The sequence below is a fragment of the Lynx rufus genome, unplaced genomic scaffold (genome assembly GCF_022079265.1).
Source record: "Lynx rufus isolate CCGP_SWC_20201006 ecotype Redwood Valley unplaced genomic scaffold, mLynRuf1.p SCAF_2, whole genome shotgun sequence".
Taxonomy (NCBI): domain Eukaryota; kingdom Metazoa; phylum Chordata; class Mammalia; order Carnivora; family Felidae; genus Lynx; species Lynx rufus.
This window is the reverse complement of record NW_025814834.1, coordinates 140,090,466-140,116,041: the sequence shown is the minus strand read 5'-3', so window position 1 is coordinate 140,116,041 and position 25,576 is coordinate 140,090,466.

Sequence of the window (25,576 nt, the reverse complement as noted above, 5' to 3'; positions counted from 1 at the left end):
GAGAAATTAAGAAAAAAATCCCATATACAATTGTAGCAGAAAGAGAAATTAAGAAAACAATCCCTCTTACAATTGCACCAAAATGAATAAAAATAAGAATAAATTTAAGGAGGTGAATGATCTGGACATTGAAACTTTAAGACATTGAAGAAAGTAATTAAAGATGACACACACAAATGGAAATATATTTCATGCTTAGGGACTGGAAAAAATGATATCATTAAAATGTTTATACTACCTAAAACAATGTACAGATTCAATGGAATCTCTGTCATAATACCAATAGCATTTTTCACAGAAGTAGAAGACATAATCCTAAAATTTGAATGAAACCCCAAAAGAACTCGAATAGCTAAAGCAATGTTGAGAAAGGTGAAGAAAACTGGAGGTATCACAATTCCAGATTTCAAGATATACTACAAAGCTGTAACAATCAAAACAGTATGGTACTGGTACAAAAATAGACACTTAGACCAATAAAACTGTATAATGAACCCAGAAATGAACCCACACCTATATGGTCAATTTATCTATGACAAAGGACTCAAGAGTATTCATTGGAAAAACAGTTTTTTCAATAAATGATGCTATGAAAACTGGAAGGCTACATGCAAAAGAATGAAACTGGACCACTTTTACACCATACACAAACATAAATTCAAAATAGATTAATGACCTAAATGTGAAATCTGAAACATAAACCTCCTAAAAGAAAGCATAGGCAATAATCCCTTGCACATCACACTTAGCAACATATTTATGGCTATGTCTCCTCAAATAAGGGAAATAAAAGCAAAAATAAACAAGAAGGATTATACCAAGATAAAAAGCTTCTGCACAGTGAAGGAGACCATCCACAAAATGAAAAGGCAACCTAGTAAATGGGAGAAGATATTTGCAATGATATATTTTATAAAGGATCAATATCCAAAATATATACAGAACTTAGCAACCCAACACCAAATAAATTATCTAATTAACAAATGGACAGAAGATATGAATAGACATTTTTTCCAAAGTCACATATTGATAACCAACAGGTACAAAACAAATGCTCAACATACCTAATCATCAGGAAAATGCAAATCAAAACCAGAATGAAATATAACCCCACACTTGTAAGAATGGCTATTAACAAGAAGTAACACATGTTGGTAAAGGTATGGAAAAAAAGTAACCTTTGTGCACTATTGGAGAGAGTGTATGTTAGCGCAGCCACTGTGGGAAAACGGTATGGAGGATTCTCAAAAAATTAAAAATAGAACTACCATATGATCTAGCAATTCCACTCTGGGTTTCTGGGTGTTTCTCTCAAGAAAGTGAAAACATCAATTCAAAAAGATATGTACACCCCAGTGTTCACTGCAGCATTATTTACAATAACCAAGATGTGAAAATAACCTAAGTGTCCACTGATGGATAAATAAATAAATAAAATGTATATCTATTATAGGTTTTTGATTGGGGGTTACCATTGGGTTCACATATAATATCTTACGTGTATAGCAGTCTATTAAGTTGAAGTTCACTTAGGTTCAAGCATATTCTAAAGGCAGTAATTTTTACTTCCCCTTCCATGTTTTATTTATGTCATATATTACACCTTTTAATTTTTATATCCTCTTGACTAATTTTGGTAGATATAATTGATTTTCATACTTTTGTGTTTTAACCCTCATACTGGTTTTAGAGGTGATTACTACTTTTATTATATGTCTTCTTTTAACTGTGAATGGTGATTTTCATAATTTTCTTACTTCTAATAATGGCCTTTACTCTCCACTTAAAGAATTCACTTCAACATTTCTTGTAATGTTGGTATAGTGGTGATGAACTCCTTTAACTTTTGTTTGTCTGCGAAACTCTGTCTCCTTATATTCCAAGTGATAATCTTTCTGGGTAGAGTATCTTTGGTTGTAGTTTTTTTTTCCCCTACAGTTTTGTTCAGGAAATAGAATACTCCCTATGTATTTCAAACAGTAAAGGATATTAAAATGGATATTAAAAATTCACAAAGTTGTTGGAAGGGTTTGAGTCAGGGTTTAATAGGTAACTCAACCAATGACTTTAAGGAAATACCACTATAGCTGCAATCCAGGATTCTGGAAGATGCTTCTGTCTCCCAGCCACCACCACCACTGTCTTGACAACTGTCACTTGACAAAAATAAAGCCAATCACCAGACACTGGGAAGCTGAGTCCAGTCACCACAACTGCCACTATCCCCATAACCATTACTGACAACATTAGTTAAGAGGAATTGGTCTTTAATTCTCTTCTACCTTCCAGATCTCATGAGGGTACATCTAACTAACAGAAATTTATTTGCATTTATAGCTCTAGCCACCAAGATGTCTGAGGAATGAAGATAGTAGTTTTCTATATCTATTGTAGTTTTTCCCCCATGGGAAAACTCATAAAAAGGAAAAAGGGGAAGGATAGAAATGGATGCTGAGTATCTACAGACATACCTCCTTCTATGGTGCTTTGCTTTCTTGTGCTTCATAGATATTGTGGGTTTTTGTTTATTTGTTTACAGATTGAAGGTTTGTGGCAACTCAATCAAGCAAGTCTATCACCATAATTTTCCCAACAGCATTTTCTCAATTTTTGCCTCTGTGTCACTTTTAGCAATTCTTGCAATATTTCAAACTTGTTCATTATTTTTATATTTGTTATGGTTATCTCTAATCTTCTTTTATTGAAGTATAATTGACACAATGTCATATTATATTCAGGTGTACAATATAGTAATTCAACAATTACATATGATACATTATGCTATGTTCACCACAAGTGTAGTTACCATCACCATACAACACAATTATAAAAGCATTGATAATATTCCTTATGCTGTACCTTTTATCCCTGTGACTTAATCATTTTATAACTGGAGGCCTGTATCTCCTATTCCCCTTTATCCATTTTGCCCATCTCCCACCTCCTTCTTTTCTGGCAGCTACCAGTTTGTTTCTGAATTTATGGATCTGTTTTTGCTTTCCTTATTTGTTGTTTTTTAGATTTTACATATAAATTAAATCATATAGTATTAATCTCTTGGTCTGACTTATTTAACATAATTCCCTCTAGGATAATTCATGTTGTCACAAATGGCCAGATCTCTATAGTTTTTTAATGGCATATACATTTTTTATACATATATACTTATATATATGTATATATATATGATATATAACTTTTTTATTCATTTATTAGTTGATAGACACTTGGGTTGTTTCCATATCTTGCCTATCGTGAATAATGCTGCAATAGATACAGGGGTGCTGAGACTTTTGTGCCAGTTAGCCAAGTTGCGAACGTGAGAGAAAATTTTAAAATGCTACTCTAGAAAACTTATAAATATTAAGAAAGAAAACGGTATTATTGCTGATATGGAGAAAGTTTTAGTGGTCTAGAAAGCAGATCAAGTCATAATACTCTCTTAATCCAAAGCCTAATTCAGAGCAAGGCCCTAACTCTTTTCAATTCTATGAAGGCCAAGAGAGGTGAGGAAGCTGCAGGAGAAAAGTATGAAACCAGCAGCGGTTGGTTCATGAGGCTTAAGGGAAAAATCCATCTTTATAATATAAAAGTGAAAGGTGAAGCACCAAGTGCTGATGTAGAATCTGTAGTACATTATTCAAAGGATCTAGCTAAGGTAATAAAGGTGGCTACATCTAACAACAGGTTTTCAAGGTGCATGAAACAGCCTTCCACTGGAAGAAGATGCCGTCTAGAACTTTAATAGCCAGTGAGGAAAAGTCAATGCCTGATTTCCAGACTTCAAAACACTGGCTGACTCTTGTTAGGGGCTAATGCAGCTGGTGACTTTAAGTTGAAGCCAATGCTCATTTACCATTCTGAAAACCACAGGGCCCTTAAAATTATTCTAAATCCACTCTGCCTGTGCTTTCTAAATGGAACAACAAAGACTGGATGACAGCACATCTGTTTATAACTGGTTTACTGAATATTTTAAAGCCACTGTTGAGACCTCCTGCTTAGAAAAAAAGATTTCTTTCGAAATATTACTGCTCATTGACAATGCACCTGGTCACCCAAGAGCTCTGATGGAGATGTATAGAGAGATCCATGTTTTCATTCCTGCTAACTCAACATCCATTCTGTAGCTCATGAACCATGGAGTAATTTTGAGTTTTGAGTCTTATTTAAGAAACACATTTTGTAAGGTTACAGCTGCCATACATAGTGATTCTTCTGATGGACCTGGGCAAAGTAAATTGAAAATTTTCTGGAAAAGCTTCATCTAGATGCTATTAGCATTTGTCATTCGTGGGAACAGATCAAAATGTCAACATGAACAGGGGTTTAGAAGAAGTTGATTCTAATCCTATAGATGAGGAGTTCAAGACTTCAGTGGAGGGAGTAACTGAAGTTGTGGTAGAAACAGCAAGAGAACTAGAATTAGAAGTGGACCCCGAAGATGTAACTCAACTGCTGGAACCTAATAATAAAACATTAATGGATGCAAAGTTGTTTGTAATGGATGAACAAATAAAATAGTTCCCTGAGATGGAATCTACTCCTAGTGAAGATGCTGTCAAGATTATTGAAATGAGAATAAAGGATTTAAAATATTACATAAACATAATTGATAAAGCAGCAATAGGGTTTGAGAGAATTGACTTCAATTTTGAAAGAAGTTCTATAGTGTGTAAAATGCTATCCAACAGTACCACATGCTACAAAGAAATTTCTTTGTGAAAGGAACAGCCAATCGATGCAGCAAATTTTATTGCCTTATTTTACGAAATTGCCAAACCACCCAATATTAGGTTACCACCACCCTGATCAATCAGCAACCACCAACACTGAGGCAAGAACACCCCCTAGCAATGACATTACACTGCACTGAAAGCCTAGGTGATAGTTTTTAGCAATAAAGTGTTTTTGAATTTTGAAAATAAGATGTTTTAAATAAAGTTATATACACTTTTTTAGACATGAAGTGATTGCACACTTAATAGACTAAAGTATAAACATACATTTTATATGCACTGGAAAACCAAAAAATTCATTTTTTTTGAGCGGGGGGAGGAGGGAGAAACATGTGAGCAGGGGAGAGGGGGCAGATTGAGATAGAGAATCTTTAAAAAAATTTTTTATATCCAAGTTAGTTAGCATATAGTGCTATAATTGTTTCAGGAGTAGAATCCAGTGATTCACCCCCTATATAACATCCAGTGCTTATACCAACAAGTGTCTTCCTTGATGTCCCTTGCCCATTTAGCCTATTTCCCCACCCACAACCCCTCTAGCAACCTCAGTTCGTTCTCTATATTTAAGAATCTTTTATGTTTTGTCCTACTCCTTGTTTTTATATTATTTTTGCTTCCTTTCCCTTATGTTCATCTGTTATGTATCTTAAATTTCACATGAGTGAAACCATATGACATTTGTCTTTCTCTCACAGACTTATTTTGCTTAGCACAATACCCTCTAGTTCCATCCTCGTAGTTGCAAATGGCAAGATTTCATTCTTTTTCATTGCCGAGTAATATTCCATTGAATATATATACATCTTTATTCATTCATCTGTTGATGGACATTTGGGCTCTTTCCATACTTTGACTGTTGTCAATAGTGCTGCTATAAACATTGGGGTGCATGTGCCCCTTCAAAACAGCACACCTGTATCCTTTGGATAAATACCTAGTAGTACAATTGCTGGGTTGTGGGTAGTTCCATTTTTAATTTTTTTAGGAACCTCATTACTGTTTTCCAGAGTGGCTGTACCAGTTTGCACTCCCACCAGTAGTGCAAAAGTGTTCCGCTTTCTCCACATCTTCACTAACATCTGTTGTTTCCTGAGTTGTTGATTTTAGCCATTCTGACTGGTGTAAGGTGGTATCTCATTGTGGTTTGGATTTGTATTTCCATGATGATAAGTGATGTTGAGCATTTTTTCATGTGTCTGTTAGTCATCTGGATGGCTTCTTTGGAGAAGTGTCTATTCATGTCTTTTGCCCATTTCTTCACTGGATTATTTGATTTTGGGGTGTTGAGTTTGATGTGTTCTTTATAGATTTTGGTACTAACCCTTTATCTGATATGTCTTTGCAAATATCTTCTCTCATTCTGTTGGTTGCCTTTTAGTTTTGTTGATTGTTTCCTTCACTATGAAGAAGCTTTTATCCTGATGAGGTCCCAATAGTTTATTTTTGCTTTTGTTTCCCTTACCTCCAGAGATGTGTTAAGTAAGAAGTTGCCGCAGCCAAGGTCAAAGAGGTTTTTCCTGCTTTCTCCTAGAGGATTTTGATGGCTTCCTGTCTTACATTTAGGTCTTTCATCCATTTTGAGTTTATTTTTGTGTATGGTGTAAGAAAGTGGTCCAGGTTCATTCTTCTGCATGTCTCTGCCCAGTTTTCCCAGCACCACTTGCTGAAGAGACTGTCTTTATTCCATTGGATATTCTTTCCTGCTTTGTCAAATGTTAGCTGGCCATGTTTGTGGGGCCATTTCTGGGTGCTCTATTCTGTTCCATTGATCCAAGTGTCTGTTTTTGTGCCAGTTCATACTGTCTTGATGATTACAGCTTTGTAATACATCCTGCAGTCCAGAATTGTAATGCTTCCAGGTTTGGTTTTCTTTTTCAGGATGTTTTTGGCTATTCGTGGTCTTTTCTGGTTCCATACAAATTTAAAAATTTTTTGTTCTAGGTCTGTGAAGAATGGTGTGTTATTTTGATAGAGATTGCATTGAATATGTAGATTGTTTTGGGTAGTATCGACACTTTAACAATATTTGTTCTTCCAATCCATGAGCATGGAATATTTTTCCACTTTTTTGTTTGTCTTCTTCAATTTCTTTCATAAGCTTTCTATAGTTTTCAGTGTATAGATTTTTCACCTCTTTGTTTAGGCTTATTCCTATGCATTTGATGATTTTTGGTGCAATTATAAATGACATTGATTCCTTGATTTTTCTTTCTGCTGCTTCATTATTTGTGTATAGAAATACAACCAATTTCTGTGCATTGGTTTTATATCATGTGACTTTGCTGAATTCATGGATCAGTTCTAGCAGTTTTTTGGTGGAATCTTTTGGGTTTTCCATATAGAGTATCATGTCATCTGCGAAGAGTGAAAGTTTGACTTCTTCCTTGCCGATTTGGATGGCTTTTATTTCTTTGTGTTGTTTGATTGCTGAGGCTTGGACTTCCAATACTATGTTGAATAACAATGGTGAGAATGGACATCCTTGTCATGTTCCTGACCTTAGGGGGAAAGCTCTCAGTTTTTTCCCATTGAGGATGTTATTAATGGTGGGTCTTTTGTGTATGGGTTTTATGATCTTGAGGTATGATCATTCTATCCCCACTTTCTTGAGGGTTTTTATCAAGAAAGGATGCTGTATTTTGTCAAATGCTTTCTCTGCATCTATTGAGAGGATCATGTGGTCCTTGTTCTTTATTTTATTCATGTGATGTATCACATTGATTGATTTGCAGATATTGAACCAGCCCTGATCTCAGGTATAAATCTCACTTGATCATGGTGAATAATTCTTTTAATGTATTGTTGGATCCAGTTGGCTAGTATCTTGTTGAGAATTTTTGCATCCACATTCATCAAGGAAATTGGTCTGTAGTTCTCCTTTTTAGTGGGATCTTTGTGTTGTTTTGGAATCAAGGATATGCTGGCCTCATAGAATGAGTTTGGAAATTTTCCTTCCATTTATATTTTTTGGAACAGCTTCAAAAAAATAGGTGTTAACTCTTTAAATACTTGATAGAAATCCCCTAGAAAGCCATCTGGCCCTGGACTCTGGTTTTTGGGGAGTTTTTTGATTACTAATTCAATTTTTTTTTTTTTTTACTGGTTATGGGTCTGTTCAAATTTTCTATTTCTTCCTGATTCATTTTGGGTAGTTTACATGTTTCTAGGAATTTGTCCACTTCTTCCAGATTGCCCAATTTATTGGCATATCATTGCTCATAATATTCTCTTATTATTGTTTGTATTTCTGCTGTGTTGGTTATCATGTCTCCTCTTTCATTCTTGCTTTTATTTATTTGGGTCCTTTCCTTTTTCTTTTTGATCAAACTGGCTAGGGATTTATCAATTTTGTTAATTCTTTCAAACAACCAGCTCCTGGTTTTATTGATCTGTTCTGTTTTTTGTTTTGTTTTGTTTTGGTTTGGTTTGGTTTTGATAGCATTGATTTCTGATCTAATCTTTATTATTTCCCGTCTTCTGCTGGTTTGAGGTTTTATTTACTGTTCTTTTTCCAGCTCTTTAAGGTGTAAATTTGTGTAACTGAGACCTTTTTTCTTTTTTTAGGAAGACCTGGATTGCTATATACTTCCCTCTTTTGACCACTTTTGCTGCATCCCAGAGGTTTTAGGCTGTGGTGTTATCATTTTCACTGGCTTCCATGTCCTTTTTAATTTCATCTTTAACTTCTTGGTTAATCCATTTATTCTTTAGTAGAATGTTCTTTAATCTTCAAGTATTTGTTGTTTTTCAAAATTTTTTCTTGTGGTTGATTTCAAGTTTCATAACGTTGTGGTCTGAACATATACATGGTATGATCTTAATCTTCTTGTACTTGTTGAAGGCCGATTTGTGTCCCAGTACGTGATCTATGCGGGAGAATGCTTCATGTGCACTCGAGAAGAATGTGTATTCCACTGCTTTAGGATGAAATGTGCTGAATATATCTATTAAGTCCATCCGGTCCTGTGTGTCATTCAAAGCCATTTTCTTACTGATATTCTGCTTAGATGATCTGTCCATTGCTGTAAGTGGGGTGCTTAAGTCCCCTACTATTATGGTATTATTGTCAATGAGTTTTTTTATGTTTGTGATTAATTGACTTATATATTTGGGTGCTCTCACATTAGGGGCATAAAAGTTTACAATTGTTAGATCTTCTTAGTGGATAGACCCCTCCCAGAGAGAATCTTAGGCAGGCTCCATGCCTGCCTCCATGCCAAGCTCCTCCAACATGGATCCCAATGTGGGGCTTGATCCCAAAACCTTGGGATCATGACCTGAGTCAAAAATCAAGAGTCATATGCTTAACTAACTGAGTCATCCAGACACCCTCCCCCCAATAATTTGATTCACTTCATTGAGATATTTGCTTTATTGTGGTGATTTGAAACCCAACATACAGTATATCTGAGGTATTACTATATTAAGTCACTGCCAACAACTTCTTTAATCTTAGAATTTGGTCTCATTAGAACTTTGTCTCATGAGAAAATGTGATAATTTAAGATTGCTACAGAACATAAGGAAGTATGGTATTGGAGGCCGATGTCCTATAAATTGAGCTAGAAAGTAAGCCCCATGAGGGCAGAATTTATGATTGATTGATTTTTATATTTTCAGTCTGGCACAATATCTAATATATGATGGACATTTAATACAATTTAGTGAATAAATGAGTTAAATGAAATACATTACTCCAACACAACTTACCAAGGCTGCTCATTTATCCATCAACATTAGAATTTCAACACAGCAAAGGAAATCAGCAACAAAATAAAAGGCAACCTACTGAATGTGAGAAGGTATTTGCAAATGATATACCCGATAATGGCCTAATATTCAAAATATATAAAGGACTCATAAAACTCAAAACAAAAATAAAAAGACAAAATAATCCAATAACAAATTTGCAGAGGATCTGAATAGACATTTTTCCAAAGAAGACCTACAGATGGCCAACAGACACATGAAAAGATGCTCAACACTGATGATCAGGGAAAAGGAAATGAAAACCACAATGAGATATCACCTGTCACCAGTCATATGGCTAATATAAAAAAGACCAGAAATAACAAGTGTTGGCGAGGATGTGAAGAAAAAGGAACCCTCATGCACTGTTGGTGGTCATGTAAATTGGTACAACCATTACAGAAAACAATAGGGAGTTTCCTTGAAAAACTAATAACAGAAGTGCTATACAATCCAATAATTCCACTTCTGGGTATTTACCCAAAGGAAAAAAAATGAAAAGATATTTGCACCCCTATACTTATTGCAGCACTATTTACAATAGCTAAGATATGGAAGCAACCCAAATGTCTATCAATAAATGAATGAATAAAAATGTGACACCACATGCACACACACACACACACACACACACACACACATGCATGCACTAAAATATTATGTGGCCATAAAAAAAAGTGATCTTGCCACTTGTGACAACATGGATGGATCTAAAGGGTATATGCTAAGTAAAAAAGATAAATACCATATAATTTCACTTATATGTGGAACCTAAAAATCAGAGCATATGAACAAAACAACAACAACAAAAGAAACAGACTTATCAATATAGAGAACAAACCAGTGATTGACAGATTAGTGGGGTGGGAGGGTAAGTAAAATAGGTGAATGGGATTAAGAGGTACAAACTTCCAGTTATAAAATAAACAATTCACAGGGAGGAAAAATACAACATAGGATATATAGTCAATAATATTGTAGTAACTTTGTATGATGACAGATGTTAAATAAATAAAATAAACAAAATGGTTCTACAAAAACAAATCTAGAATCCATTGGAGGATCACATATTTAATTTAGTTTTCATTTCTCCTTGGTTTTTTAAATTTAGATAAATTTCATAGTCATTATTTAATTATTTATGTATCTATACATTTATTTTCATCTTTCATAATACTGACATTTGTCTTGAATCCTGGCTAATTGTTTTGCAAAATGTCCTTCAGTTTGCATTACTAGTCTGTTTCTTTTTTTTTCCATTAAAAACATTATTTAAATTCAAGTTAGTTAACATGCAGTGTAGTATTGGTTTTAGGAGTAGAACCCAGTGATTCATCACTTACAAATAACACCCAGTGTTCTTCCCAACAAGTGCCCTCCTTAATGCCCATTACTCATTTAGCCCATCTCCCCTTCTTCCCCCTAGGAGCCCCCAGTTTGTTCTCTGTATTTAAAAGTGTCTTATTGTTTTCCTCCCTCTCGGTTTTTATTTTATTTTTCCTTCACTTCATCTATGTTCATCTGTTGTATTTCTTAAATTCCACGTATGAGAGAAATTATACGATATTTGGAGGCATCACAATTCTGGATTTTAAGCTGTATTACAAAGCTGTAATCATCAAGACAGTATGGTACTGTCACAAAAACAGGTGCAGCCGCTCTGGAAAGCAGTGTGGAGGTTCCTCAGAAAATTAAAAATAGACCTACCCTATGACCCAGCAATAGCACTGCTAGGAATTTACCCAAGGGATACAGGAGTACTGATGCATAGGGGCACTTGTACCCCAATGTTCATAGCAGCACTCTCAACAATAGCCAAATTATGGAAAGAGCCTAAATGTCCATCAACTGATGAATGGATAAAGAAATTGTGGTTTATATACACAATGGAATACTACGTGGCAATGAGAAAAAATGAAATATGGCCTTTTGTAGCAACGTGGATGGAACTGGAGAGTGTGATGCTAAGTGAAATAAGCCATACAGAGAAAGACAGATACCATATGGTTTCACTCTTATGTGGATCCTGAGAAACTTAACAGGAACCCATGGGGGAGGGGAAGGAAAAAAAAAAAAAGAGGTTAGAGTGGGAGAGAGCCAAAGCATAAGAGACTGTTAAAAACTGAGAACAAACTGAGGGTTGATGGGGGGTGGGAGGGAGGGGAGGGTGGGTGATGGGTATTGAGGAGGGCACCTTTTGGGATGAGCACTGGGTGTTGTATGGAAACCAATTTGTCAATAAATTTCATATAAAAAAAACAGGCACATAGATTAATGGAACAGAATAGAGAACCCAGAAATGGACCCACAAATGTATGATCAACAAAACAGGAAAGAGTACACAATGGAAAGAAAGACTCTTCAGCAAATGGTGCTGGGAAAACTGGACAGCGACAGGCAGAAGAATGAAACTAGACCACTTTCTTATACCATACACAAAAATAAATTCAAAATGGATGAAAGACCTAAATGTGAGACAGGAAACCATCAAAATACTACAGGAGAAAACAGACAACAACCTCTTTCACCTCAGCCATAGCAATTTCTTACTAGACATGTCTCAGGAGGCAAGGGAAACAAAGTGAAAATGACTGGTCAGGAGTACTATGCAGGTGATGCTGTGTCTTCAGAGCATGGCATCATGAGGTACTTGAGGTCCCATTATTGGTGACGATATTTGATCATTTAGTTTATTTATTATTAGTACATTTATTTTGAGATTGCATATTGTACTCTGTACTATTGTACTAAATGTCTCCTAGTGTATGGATACTTTATGTGTACAAAGGCCTAAGTTTTTAATTACTTCCTTCCCAGCAATATTGGGAGGTAAAGGAAGAATTTTCCTCTTTATCTATTTTCCCAGGGAGTTGTCACCCAGTAATTACACTAACATAGCTATTATAAACTTAATAGATAGGAGATTGAGTACAGCAGAAAACATTATTGGGTCTGATTAGAAAGTTCTGGGCAATGCCAGAGACTTCCTGGCAGCTTATTTCTTGATTTTGGATTCTGATGCTTGCCTCAATATTTAACTTGAAGCACTAAATTTCTAGACCCAGGCCAGGAAATACCCAAGGTCTGTAGCACTTTCTACTTATGGAAATTTCTCTAGCTATTTTGATCACCTTCATCAAGAGTTCAGTTTGGATTACTTCCTTTCTTTTCCTTTTCTTTTCCTTTTTCATTTCTTTTATTCCTTTTTTTCTTTTCTTTCCTTTCTTTTCCTTCCTTCCTTCCTTCCTTCCTTCCTTCCTTCCTTCCCTCCCTTTCCTTCCCTCTTCTCTCCTTTCCTTCCCTCTCCTCTCCTCTCCTTTCCTTCCCTCTCCTCTCCTTTCCTTCCCTTCCTCTCCTTTCCTTCCCTTCCTCTCCTTTCCTTCCCCCTCCTCTCCTTCTCTTCTCTTCTCTTCTCTTCTCCTCCCTTCCTCTTTCTTTCTTTCTTTCTTTCTTTCTCAAAATCTTTGAGAAAACAGAAGTTCTCAATAAAGGAAAAAAGATCATTCTTTCAGTTTAGCCATCAGGCATGTAGCATGATGAACTTGAAATATTCTGGACACTAATTCTATCACAACAAAAAATTTCACTTTGAAGAGAAGGATAGCAATTGTTCCATTTCACAGAAACTGTAGTGAAATTTCCCTGGCTGTGTTTGCAGAATAACTTTGGTTAAGAACAGTTTGTGGGACTGGTAGACTACATAGCAATTTCTGGCTCTCCATCTTCTACCTGTGAACCTAAATCCTCATCTGTAAAATGGAGGTAATATATACTTCCCTCACAGAATATGAGGGTTAATTAGACAATGTCCCTAAAGTAGGAAGAGCACTTCTAACTATACTTAGTGTCAGGTATGTGGATAACAAGAGAACAGTAAAGATTTTACCATAATTACCTTCAATTTAGATTAGATTTCACAAAAGTATGGATGGGAGCATATCCAAACTTTGACAACTCAAGTTTCTCTTCATTTGAAGATGTTACTAGTGACATTGCACATTGGAAAAACCCAGGATTTTAGAGGAACAAAATGTGCTGGTCAGGGGAAAGAGAGTTGGTTTTGAATATGGCAATTTTAGGTACAATCTAGATGTGTTTGGGTAAATTATTTACTCTCAGCCTCAGCTTCCTAATCTATATGATTTGCAGAATTGTCCTAAATATTCAAACTACTTCACTGGGAGGTAAAGAGGAAAGGCAACTGCAGGGGCTCTGAACAGGTTAATAGAACTTTGGATCCTGAAGTCTTGAAGCATTCCTGACTCTTTGGACCCTCAAATCTCCCAACTGTGGGGATGGATTAGATAGATTTACCTCCCAATATTGCTGCTCACCACCTTTCTCCCACAACCATCCCTGTGCCACCTATTAGAAAGACAAAATGGCTTCATAATGATAGCCCCAACAATATCTTTGCATTGCATATGATTTTCAATGAAATTATTGTTTTACCTCACAAACTTGCAATGATGGAATAAAATCTGCTAAAAGACATTGTCTTTCTCGTATTTCTCAGTGTATAAAGGTTACTTCAAGTAGTATTTATAAGAAGTAGTCAAGAGGAAAATAAGATTTAAAGTTTGTTTTATGATTTTCTGGGCTATAGTCAGCTCTTAGTGGTTCAGTGCTCTGAACCACATGCCATATTATACATATCCATGAATATATATATTCATACACATATACTTACAAGTTCTTCTTGTTATTAGTTTTGTGAAAGTTAATTACATTACAAATATGAATATTTGAATAATATTCTTTGATGTTCAAGAGTCTTTTTACATAGAAAATTATATTTATGTAGTTCCCTAATAAAGTCTGACTTTGGATTTTTACAGATGACTTAGAAATAGATCATCTAAGTATTTTTAAGCATTTATGTATTGCAAAGGAATATTCTAGGTACTGAGACATAAGGAGTTATGAGACATAGTGTCTATCCTCAAAGATCTTGTAATCCAATTAAAAAGAGAAAGCAAACATAGGCAAAAGAAATAATATTTGAAAATCCCAAGTAGTAAAACTTAATGACCAAGTAAATAGACCAGACCAGATTGCTTAAAAGAATGAAAAAGGAAGATAAGATAACTTCCAAATAGGGTGATTAAAGAAGGCTCATGATTATCAAGAGCTAACATTTATTGAAAGCTTATTATATGCTATTCACTGTTCTAAGTGTTTTATATGTTTTGTCTCACATAAGCCTTACAACCCTAAGAGGAAGGTACTATTATTCCCATTTTACAGGGGAAGATAATGAAGCACAGTGACATTATGCATCTTGATAAAGGTCAAGTAGGCAGTGGAACCAGGATGGAGGCCAGTCAGACTGTGGAGCTCAGGTATTCTTAGGCTTTATGCCAAATACTTCTTGAAGGAATTAAATTAAAATCAGACTTTAGAGGATGAGGGAAGTTAGTGGGAGACATTTTGGGTAGGTCAGTGAGATCACAGGCTTGGGGTGGAAAGTACAAGTTACTTTTTCAAAAAGTGAGTAGTCCCTTTTTGATGCAGTCAAGAGTTCCAGTAAGAGTGAAAAAATGTAAGAGAGGGAAGGGTGAAATTTGGGGTTTCATTGTAGTGGGCCTTATAGTTCAGGTTTAAGATAAACTACATCAATTACATGATTACCAAGGACCAACTAAGCATTTTTTAATGTGAGTTAAGATTCTGGCATATATTTATCCATATCCCTCAAGAAAGCAAGATAACTGTACCTCTCTGTGCAAGATCTGTGGTTTCCCATAAAATCTGTACCTGGCTCTACCTATGCTTTCTCTCTTTGACTTGCTTTTCACATGCCAGAGATACACAGGGTCGTGCCAATGACCTTCATCTTGACTGTTCTTAGTTCCTGTCCTTTAGTTTTTCGTGGCATTCTTTGATACTTGATCATTTTTTACAACCTGGAACATTCTTTGTCCTTGGGCTCCTGTGCCTATATAACTTTTTCTATTTTTGAAGGTGCCTTTCCTGTGTGTGCGTGTGTGAGTGCGTGTGTGTGTGTGTGTGTGTGTGTGTGTATGTTTTTCATCTTTCCAATCCCTTGAAAATAGGTTCTGTCCCTGTCCACTTTACTTCATTTTCTCTCTTTACCCTTATTGCCTTCACAATAGAGTAGGTAATTTTAAATCTAGACTTCTGAATGCTTTTCTGTGCTCCAGAGCTCCCTGACCATTTACTGACATTCCATTAAATTCCATTTACTGACACTTGTGCAGGAGAAAACTCCCCTGGAAGTGTTAGGCCCCAGGATGACATTTTAGGCCCAAAAGACTTTGTGCTTAGCTTTTTTTTTAAATTTCCACTGGCTACAGGAGTTTAGCTTACTTGATTTTCCTCTTTACCTATTCCTTCCCACTCTCTCCATCTGGATTTTTCTCCCCCTATTTCAAAGAGTGTTTGCAGATAGGCTATGGTCTAAGTTCTTCCCTTTGTCAATGTTTCTGAACACAACAACATGGGCTTTTTGCATTTTAAGGCATTTATAGTACAGGCACAGCTTGAGATAATGCACAACAGAGGTTAAGAAATCTTTCACAGTTCCAAATGTTGTAGTCCATGGTTTATAATTCTTAATTCCTTTACTAAGGTGGCAACATCTGGAAACTGGAGCCTCTTCTTTTATTACACCCCTTCACCAATACCACCACCCATTCCTCATGGAGCTACTAATCAATGTTCCAACACAGAGCCCCCACATTCCTACTTCTCTGCCTTTATATACAGCATTACTTGTGCTTCTATTGCCTTCTAAAATGCCTAGATAGCCAAAACACGGTTCATTAAATACCTATTATATATGGAACACTTTGCTAGATGTAGATTACAGATACATTAGCTCTACTTCCTCATGGAACCTATATACCATTTATAAATTGTGTGTGTGTGTGTGTGTGACAACTATGTGTAAAAAGGTTTGTCTACAGCAGTTTCTCTCAACTCTGAAGAACAAGGTGGGTCACATAACAACAACATGCTTTCCCAGAGTCTTCCTCTGTGGGTTAGAAATATACTTTTGTCCTAGCCACAGCAATCAGACAAGAAATAAAAGGCATCCAAATTGATAAGGAAGACGTAAAATTTTCACTATTTGTATATGACATTATGCCATATGTAGAAAATCCTAAAGACCCCATGCAAAAACTACTAGAACTGATAAGTGGATTCAGTAAAGTTTCAGGATACAAAATTAATATACAGAAATCTGTTGTATTTCTATACACTAAAAATGTAGTAGAAAGATTAAGAAAACAATCTCATTTACTCCAAAGATAAAATACTTAGATATAAACTTAACCAAAGAGGTGAAAGATCTGCACTCCACAAACTATAAAACACTGATCAAATAAATTGAAGATGATGCAAACAAATCAAAAGATATTTCATGTTCATGGATTGGAAGAACCAGTATTGTTAACATGTGTATGATACTCAAAGCAAACTACATATCTGATGCAATTCCTATCAAAATATCAATATCAATTTTTCACAGAACTAAAACAAATAATCTTAAAATTCTTATGGAACTATAAAATACCCTGATAGCCAAATCTTGAGAAAGAAGAACAAAACTGAATCGCATATTTCAAGATATATTACAAAACTGTAAAATTAAACAATATTGTACAGACAGATGAATCGGGCAGAAGAGACCCCTGAAATAAACCTACAATTATATAATCAACTAATGTATGACAAAAGAGGCAAGAATATACAATGGGGAAAAGACAGTCTTCAACAGAACGGGACAGCTACATGTGAAAGAATGAAATTGGACCATTTTCTTACACCATACACAAAAATAAATCCAAAATGGACTAAAGACCTAATGTGAGACTTGAAACCGTAAAACTCTTAGAAGACATAAGCAGTAATTCTTTGATATCAGCTATAGCAACATTTTTCTAGATATGTCTCCTCGGTAAGGGAAACAAAAGCAAAAATAAACTATTGGGACTACAGCAAAGTAAAAAGCTCTTGTACAGTGAAGGAAACAATCAACAAAACAAAAGGCAACCTACTTAATGGGAGAATATATTTGCAACTGACATATCCAATAAAACATTGATATCTAAAATATATAGAGAACTTCTATAACTTAACACCAAAAATCAAATATTCTTATTTAAAAAATGGGCAGCAGACATCAACAGATATTTTCCCAAAGAAGACATACAGATGGCAAATAGACATATGAAAAGATGCTCAACATCACGAATAATCAGGGAAATGCAAATCAAAAGCACAATGAGATATCACCTCACACCCGTAAGAATGGCTGGAATCAAAAAGACAAGAAATAACAAGTGTTGACAAGGATGTAGAGAAAAACAACTCTTGCACACTTTTGGTGGGAATGTAAATTGGTACAGTCATTGTGGAAAACAGTATGGAGTTTTCTCAAAAATTAAAAATAGAACTACCATATGATTCCGTAATTCTACTACTGGACATTTACCCAAAGAAGTGGAAACACTAATTCAAAAAGATACATGCACCCTTGTTTATTGCAGCATTATTTACAAAATAGAATTGGTAGTCAAAATACTCGACAAAACACAGATGCCCAGGACTAGATAGCTTGACAGGGGAATTCTACCAAACTTAAAAGAAAAGTTAATAACTATTTGTCTCAAACTATTCCAAAAAACAGAAAAGAAAGTAGTGTTTCCAAATTCATTCTGTGAGACCAACATTACCTGATACCAAAGCCTGACACATTACAAAAAAAAAAAAAAAAAGAATATTACAGACCAATATCCTTGATGAAGATAGGTGCAGAAATGTCCAACAAAATACTAGCAAACCAAATTCAAAGACATTAAAAGGATCATTCACCATCCTAAATTGGAATTTATTTAAGGGACATAAGGATGGTTCAAAATATGCAAACCAATCGACATGACATCCCACATTAACAAAACAAAGAATAAAAATCATATGATCCTCTCAATAGCTGCACAAATAGCATTTCACAAAAATCAGCATGTTATGATAAAAACTCTCAACCAAGTGGGTATAGAAGGAACATACCTCAACAAAATAAAGGCCATATATGACTAACCCATAGCTAATGTCAGACTCAAAAGTGAAAAACTGAGAGCTTTTCTAAGAATAGGAACAAGACAAGGACACTCACTCTCACCACTTTTATTCAACATTGTACTAGAAGTCCTAGATGCAGCAATCAGACAAGAAATTAAAGGCATCCAAATTGGTAAGGGAGAGGTAAAACTGTCAATATTTGTAAATGAATTGATACTATATAGAAAATTCTAAAGACTCCACACACACACATACACAAAATATATATAAAATCCAGATCCAGGATGCAGAGAGCCCCCAACAAAATCAACCAAAGCAGGTCCACACCAAGACACTTAGTAATCAAAATGTCCATTGATAGATAAATGAGTAAAGAAGAGATATGTGTGTGTGTGTGTGTGTGTGTGTGTGTACTATGTGTGTGTGTATGTGCACACACACACAATGGAATATCACTAAGCCATTAAAAATAATGAGATCTTGCCTTTTGTGACAAAATGGATATTATACTAAGAGGATATTATACTAAGTAAAATATGTCAGAAAGACATACCATACGGTTTCACTTAAATAGGAAATCTAAAAAACGAATGACTAGGGGTGCCTGGGTGGCTCAATCAGTTAAGCATCAGACTCTTTGTTTCAACTCAGGTCATGTTCTTATGGAGTCATGAGTTCGAACGCTTCTTGGGCTCTGCACTGGGAGCATGAAGCCTACTTGGGATTCTCTCTTTCCCTCTCTATCTACCCCTCCCCCACTCACACTGTCTTTCTCTTGAAATAAATAAAACTTAAAAAAATTTAAAAATGAATAAACTAACAAAAAAGTAGAATCAAACATATAAATACAGAGACCTATAAACACAGAGAACAAACTGATAGTTATCAGAGGGGAGGTGGTTGGGAGACCGGCAAAATGGATGAAAAGGAATGTGAGGTACAGGCTTATACTTATGGAATGAAAAAATTCATGGGGAAGCGTCCCTGAAGGCTCAGTCAGTTAAGTGTTGGTCTCTTGATTTCAGCTCAAGTCATAATTTCATAGTTCATGAGATACAGCCTGGCTTAGGATTCTCTCTCCTCTCTCTCTCTCTCTGCCCCTTCCCCCCAATTCATGGTCATTCCCTCTCTATCAAAATAAATAAATACCTGTTTTAAAGTAATGGGAAAAAAAGTAGAGTGTGGGGAATATAGTCAATGGTATTTTTGTAGCATTGCATGGTGACAGATTGTGGTAAGCATAGCACAAGGTTTAGAATTGTTGAATCACTATTGTATACCTGAAACTAATAAAATAACATTCTGAATCAACTACACCAAAATGAAATGAGGGAGGGAGGGAGAGAATGAGGAAGGAAGGGTAGGAGGGAGGGAGAAAAGAAAGAAGGAACGAAGGAAGGAAAGAAGGAAGGAAGGAAGGAAGAGAAGAAGGGAGTGAGGAAGGGAGGAAGGAAAGAAGGAAGGATTTTTAGTTAAAAAATCCACTTAGGGAGGAAAAAGTGAGGAAACTGCAGGTCTACACCATATACACTGATCATATTCTGCATTTCTGAATATAATAATAAAAATATATTATGGAAGCAGAGATACCTATGAAAAATAATTTGTCAGATCTTTATCTTGGCATTAGAGCATGTTTCTTGGTCAAGAAATCTGATTCCCTGCCCCAGACTGGCTAGTTGTATTTTTCTAGTTCAGTATTCTTTATCAGTCCCTTCCTAATAGAGAACTACAGATAAGTTTTTAAGTGTATATATGTGTCTGCATTCTCATAACAGTTCAGTTTTGGTGGCAGATCTTCACTGCACTTTGTCCTGTTATTTGCCTGGGTGATGCTCCTAGTGGGAGCATAACCCACTATTCTTTAAGCTTCAGGTTTTTTTTCTAATGATTTAACCCACTTCAAACATCTCCATTCACTTTAGAAACTCCATTTAATTTGTTGAAAGCCAATTCTAGGGATATCTGTCTCTGAAGCCATCCTTCCCAAACTCTGTTTACCAAGCTAATTTGTTTGTTTATTTTGAGGATCAAGTCCACTTGTATTGGATTAATATCAGGTATTTGGGATGTTTATCCACATTGTATGCTGTTCTATGCTTAATGGCCCTTGTCTCAGTACAGGGATGAGGAAAAATGGATTGACAAGAAGCAGATGGGGCTGCCTTTCTCATATCACCTATTACTGCACTGGAAATTCCAAAGCTAGAGATAGAATAAGGTAGTCGAAGATTATTGCTTATCTTCCATTCTCTCTTTCCTGCAGGTAGAGCACATTGGGTAAAAGAGTAACATAGGTTTCATTTGGATGCTCTGAATTTGAGCTTGTAAGCAAATTTCCAGACAGAAGTGTTTTGAAAATAGTTGAAATAAGTAGAGTAGACATAGTAGATCTGGGCTGGAGAGGTAGTTTTGGATTCTAATCTCAACAGTTTTATGGCTGAAACTTAAAAGTTTAAGTTAAAATCTTAAGTACATTTAAGCTCAGTGAGGAAGTAAGGCAATGTAAAGAACATCTAAGAGTCAAATAAGGCAAACAATTAACCGTGTATTGTATATACTTACTAAAACGGCTGTGGGGCTCAGTTGGCTAAGCAACTGACTCTTGATTTTGGCTCAGGTCGTGATCTCACGGTTTGTGAGATCCAGCCCTGTGTTGGGCTCTGTGCTGACAGCACAGAACCTGCTGGAATTCTCTCTTTTCTTCTCTCTCTGCTTCCTCCCCCATTCACACATGCACTGTTTCTCTCTCTCTCAAAAATAAACTTTTTTATTTTATTTTATTTATTTATTTTTTCATTATTGTTTTATTTTTTATTTTTTTAAATTTACATCCAAAATTAGTTAGCATATAGTGCAACAATGATTTCAAGAATAGATTCCTTAGTGCCACTTACCCATTTAGCCCATCCCCCCTCCCACAACCCCTCCAGTAACCCTCAGTTTGTTCTCCATATTTATGAGTTTCTTCTGTTTTGTCCCCCTCCCTGTTTTTATTTTATTTTTGTTTCCCTTCCCTTATGTTCATCTGTTTTGTCTCTTATAGTCCTCACTTTTTTAAAAAATAAAATGCCATAAAATACAGGTTTTAATTTTTATAATTATAACGAATACTTCTATTAAAAAGAGGAGGAACATACTGAGATGGATTAATTATAGGACTGGGGGAAGATAATGAAATTAAAACACCAGGGGAGAAGAATGTTTCCAGTAGAGTCTCAAATATGTATCAAATAAGGGTGTCAAATATGTATCAAAGAGAGGATCAAATATACTCCAGAAAGAACAATGGTACTGACAGAAAGTCATGGGGCTTGGCAAGTTGAAGAGGTCATTGGCAATGATGGTAGTATATTGGCAAGAGTCAGAATATGAGAAATTAAGATGAAAATAAGTCAGGAATTGGGGGCATTTGTTTAGATTGTTTGGAATAAAAAAGAAAGGGTGCTATTGATTGATAAGTAGAAAGAGCAATAAAATGAAGTGGAAAAGTATTATTAACTGGGGGAAATGATATGTTTCTTTTATAAATATGTTTATATATTTATTTTTGAGAGAGAGAGAGAGAGCACAAGTGAGGGAAGGACAGTGAGAGAGAGGGAGACACAGAATCTGAAACAGGCCCCAGGCTGTCAGCGCATAGCCCATCGCTCAGCTCAAACTCACAAATCTTGAGACCATGACCTGAGCTGAAATCAGACGCCTAACCAACTGAGCCATTCCAGTGCCCCCAAATATTTCCAAGTTGGAAGGGAAGGGAAAGGATGGACTCGAGCTTGTATTGAGAAAACAACTGAACTGTTGGAGGGTAGTAAGGGGGGAGGTAAACATAAGAAAAATAGAAGGAGTGTAAGAGTTTTCTCAGGAATTTTTCTTTGTGTGAACTTAACCTGAGATGGTGTGAAGCCTTCCACATCATGCAAGAACTTGCCTCCTTCAGCATTTAGTAATGGACATTGTCTATTTCTCCATTTCATAGATTCTGTCTTCTTTCAAACATCAGTCAAAACTTTTCACCTTGCTTTGGTGCTCTATTTACATTCTATTTCCCTATGCATCTCACAATAAGTGTTATTACCACACAGAATTGTGTCATATGCGCAAGAATAAACCACTGTGCACCTCATGATCAGTAATGCAAGCACTTCAGTAATGAAGTGATCATTCTTATTCAATGCATAAATGTATATAAGAACAATTCTTTTCAAAGCTGTCCATAAAATCTTTATGATGAATTACACCAGAAATACAAGTTGGATAAGATAAAAAGAAAAATAATATTTTATTCTTAAAAAATTTTCTTAATGTTTATTTATTTTGAGAGACAGATAGACCATGAGTGGGGGAGAGGCAGAGAGACAGGGGGAGAAAGAATCCCAAGTGGGCTCCACACTGTCAGCACAGACCCTGATGCAGGGCTCGAACTCACAAGCTCTGAGATCATAACCTGAACTGAAATCAAGAGTTGGATGCTTAACCAACTGAGCCACCCAGGCACCCCTATTTTATTCTTTTTTAAGGTAAGGATTTTAAAAACAAGATTATTTTTCTGAATTGTATTATCATGTAAAGTTTTTTTGGTCTTTGTTTTTGGCTTAGATTCAATAGGCATCATAAAATCAACTTCAAATTCTAATATTGTCATCTCTCACCACCTCTCACCCCCCTGCAAGTGTTAAAAGATGTGACTAGGACTGAGATTTTGTTTTAAAAACACAGAATGTGTGATTAAACCATCTACAAAGATTATTAGAGAAGAGTCTATTTTAATAACCCTCTCTGATATCTGTGCATACAGTGTGGACATAGGGGATTTTAACTTGGTGCAAGTACTTTCCCAGTTATAATTAGAGTTGACCAAAAACAGTGATCAATAGGTTTTTTTTTCCTTTGGGTTATAAGAAGTCTGCAACAGGAATCATATTTTGGGATGGGGTGCAAGGAAGTTATTTAGAAAAAAAAGGAATTAATCATAGCCATTATAATTTGATCTGAGTGAAAAACAGTCTTTTAAATAAGCTTTTTACTTAATCCACCTAAATTCAGCTTTCTTTTGTGTAATCTCCACAGCAATGTTTTCATGTGGTGTATGCTATTTTTCTTGTGTTTGTTATTTCATGACTTTGTGATATTTACATCAGTGCCAGTGACCAGGGAGAAGAGTTTGTTCACTCTATTCTTTTTCACACTATGGACTGATTCATACAAATTGAGGCAGGATGTAGAAAAGGTTTCATTAATTTCAGGCAGGTCATGGGATTGAAGAAACATATAGGGTGTTAATTGAAAATATCAGGTTGTGTGCTGTCTCCTTCTTAATTTCCCAGGCTAAAACCTTGCTAGGTTTTTCTCTTTTGTCACATAAGCATGTCTCATGTTTTTAAAATTAGCTTTGGGTTGCTGAGGAATTGAAACATCATATTGAAACTTGTCTTAAACTAAATTATTATAAAGCATTAGATTGTGTGAATGTTTCATTTCTCTGCCACATCTTTTATCTAGATTAGTTAGGTAGAAAGATTAATTCAAGTTCACCTGCATTTTAGACATTTTGGATGAAATAGCTAACAGAATGTCGTAGTCTGTTCCACAAATTTCTTCTTGTGTAATTTCAGTAAGAAAGATACGTAATTCTCCAATTTAAGAACTATGTCATATATTCTTCAACTATAAGGTTGGGGAAAATAACACTATTTGCCTTAGTGATGGGCTGTTGTATACATGGAGCTCAGACCTGATAAATCATCCTGAAAAGATCCGAGTGCACAGGGTAACTTTCAAGATACCCATACAAAGGGCTATGAATGTGGGTCTTTAAAAAATCATTTTATTTTATTTATTTGTCTCTGCTGGCTTCTCTGTGGGCATATGACATCTATCACAGGAAATAGAAATTTTGGTAAACTTTGTGATTAACTTGTATATGGATAGGAACCATTAAGTTTACTCATTTTTCATCTTCTGAAAGTAAATAATTAAAACTGCTACATATGTAACACAAATTGGATTGAATGAAATCCTAGAGAACTTGGAAGCTGGGACTCTTGAAATATCTTTTATTTGCATTCTAGCTTCTGGAACTTCAGTCCTTTCAACCAAAGAGAAATGACTAGTTCTTAGAAGCCTGATCAGATCCTATAATTCTGAAGAATTATTCATCTCATACAGGGCAGTGGACTTCTAGAAACAATGTTTCTCTATCATCCTCTCAGTTAATACAAGTAGACAGAGAAGTCTCATTTCTTTGTTTTTTTCCCTCATCTGCCTCCTTATCTCTGGATCTCTTCTCTTCTTTGTTAGCACTAGTAGAAACATTTCAAGTTTTTCACTTCCCCTTTAACTTCTACTTTAGACCTAAAATCACTCCTAGAACTTTCTGTAGGGGAAAGGGAGCCACAAAGGTGACCTGTTTCCTACTTACATTATCTGTCTTCTCAAGGATTACTCATATGGCTGTATAGCACTTTACTAGTTTACTTCTAAAAATGCGAACAGCTTTATGGGTTGTTTTAGTTAATAAAATAATACATGCTCATGGCAAAAAAAAAAAGAACACACAAATTTTGAATATTAAATTTGTAAAATAAAACAAATTTGCAATTGAAGTCAAACTATTATCACTTTAAAACAGAATGCTATAAATATATTTTACATAAAACTCACTGTAAGCACAAAGAAAATACCTTTGTGGGGCACCTGGGTGGCTCTATCAGTTGACCAATCGACTTTGGCTCAGGTCATGATCTCATGGTTTGTGAGTTCAAGTCCCACATTGGTCTCTCTGTTGGTCTCTCTGCTGTCAGCACAGAGCCCTCTTTGGATCCTCTGTCTCCATTTCTCTCTGTACCTCCTCTCTCTCTCTCTCTCTCTCAAAACTAAACATTAAAAAAATAAGATACCCAAAAGAAAATGAGAAAAGAATCAAAGTATGTCACTGTTAAATAGTCAATGAAAAACAAAGGGAGATAGAAAGAGGGAAAGGGGACAAAAAAGCTATAGGACAGAAAGAAAAAAAATAACAAAATGGCCTTAATAAGTCT